Raw genomic sequence first — 2,227 nt, 5'->3', positions numbered from 1 at the left:
AAGCATAGCTCTCTGTTTTTTATGTGGGTTCTGGAGACTGAGTTTAGGCTTTCAGGGCTCGCCCACTGAGCCATCTTGCCTCTTTCCCGTACCTCTCACACAGCTCGCTTTCTGCTTCACAGTTCTTTCCCTATGTATTTCTTTCTTCTTACACGTTATCACGAGTAGTGAAAAAGCAGCCAGGCTTAGTCCTGGAAGTCATCATTATGTTAGCATTTGTAAACTGTTTTGCACAAAATGACCCGACATGGTCCCACCGAGCTGGCTACCGTCATGCCCCTCAGCGGCTCTCTCTTCCTCTGGCTTCCAAAGGCACATTCCTCTTTCTGGAGCGTCCACTGAGGGTATGCAGCTGCTTCTCCTGAGGTCTCTTCCTCAAGATCCAAGCTCTCCGCTGGGCGTGGCCCAGCACTTGGGAGGCAGAGGCAGAATTGCTGTGAGCTCAGGGCCAACCTGGTCTACACAGCATGGCCCTAGGCCAGCCGAGGTGGCACTGTGAAACTGTCTCAAAAGGAAAACAAGAACCACCAAGGATGCGTCGTCTCTAAGGCAACCTAAAGTGTCAGTAATTGCTATAGCAATTGGAATGTCCACTTTGACTAGCATTAGCCTTTATGTAAATTCTTTTTGAGGGCTTACAGGGCCTCACCATGTAGCCCTGGCTGCCTGAACTTGCTGATGTAGACAAGGCTGGCCCTGAACATTCCCTCCTCTGCTTCCTGGGTGCTACCATACCCAGGCCAGCTTCTGTATTTTTTTTTTTAACTTAAGGTTGTTCAAGGCAATCTATCAAGAAAATAATAATGTTTTCTTTCTTTCTTTTTTAAGATTTATTTATTATGTATACAATGTTGTGTTTTGCATGTACACCTGCACGCCAGAAGAGGACATCAGAGTTCATTATAGATGGTTGTGAGCCACCATGTGGGTGCTGGGAATTGAACTCAGGACCTCTATCAGAGCAGCCAGTTCTCTTAACCTCTGAGCCATCTCTCCAGCCCAATAATGTTTGCTTATCAAACGTTACAAAGTTCTTCCAAGCCCCTCACCCTCCCAGTTTCAGAGCTGTGAGTACAGGTGTATACACACGGCGGGTTTTTTTCGTTTTTGTTTTGAGAGAGAGAGAGATGGTCTCACTATGTAGCTCTGGCTGTCCTGGAACTCACTGTGTGGTTCTCAACCCTTGGGGGTCAGACAACCCTTCCACGGGGGACACACATCAGACATCCACGCATCCTCTACATCAGGCGCTCACCCCGTCACAGCAGCAAAATTCCAGTTATGCAGTAACGACGACGAGGAGACGTTATGGTTGGGGTCATAACCCGAGGAGCTGCATTAAAGGGTCACAGCGTTAGGAAGGCTGAGAACCGCCGATGTAGACCAAGCTGGCCTCAGACAGACATCGGCCCGCCTCTGTCGCCCACACACTGGGATTAAAGACATTAAACCCGGCTCAAATGCAGTGGCTTTAAGCAACTCAGAGCCCTGTGACTTTGTGACTTTGCAGCCATTGCTCAGCCCTCTGCCCCATGGGTGACAAAACACCCAGAGCCCTTCTGCTTCCTTCAGTTCACATCTGTGCTCAGCAGGAGCGCTCAGACATGACTTCCCCAACTGGCCGCTATGAGACCTGCAGCCAGCCGGGCCGGCACCCGGGTGCCGAACACTGCATTCCTTTAACACCCCGTGCTGTGCTCGGTGGCTCTACCACCCCAGGGTGGGGATCATATTACTAGTTAGCCAGCAAGTCCTAAGTGAGAGCTGCCTTCCTGGAGCCTCTCAAACCCATCAGATATCCTGGGTACAGACACCAGCACCCAAAGGCAAGAGCTGGTAAAGTGGAGAAGCAGGCCGGGTCAGAGGTCGTGTCGGACACAGGGCCTGGCTGTGATGCAGTCACAACGAAGTGTGCAGATGATGTCATGGGAGTTCAGGAAAGGGTGAGCCTTGAATCCCACCCCGTTTAAAGCGACAGGCCTGCCTGGTCTTCGGACCAGTCACTGGAGGCGGACCTCCCCTGGGCAGAGGAGGTGACACTGGCTATGGATGGTCCTGGGGAGGGACAGGGCTGCCTGACCCCTTCACCCTGGAGTGTGAGTCTGGACACAAGCCACAGAGCCACTGCCAACGATTGTTTACGGAATCTCCTGATAGTCCGTAATAATACTGCCACATTTTATCTATCTATCTATCTATCTATCTATCTATCTATCTATCTATCTAT

Source organism: Psammomys obesus, unplaced genomic scaffold (genome assembly GCF_907164565.1).
Source record: "Psammomys obesus unplaced genomic scaffold, mPsaObe1.curated_primary_1811, whole genome shotgun sequence".
In the NCBI taxonomy this organism is placed as follows: domain Eukaryota; kingdom Metazoa; phylum Chordata; class Mammalia; order Rodentia; family Muridae; genus Psammomys; species Psammomys obesus.
The sequence above is the reverse complement of the archived record's forward strand: the minus strand, read 5'-3'. Positions refer to the sequence as shown.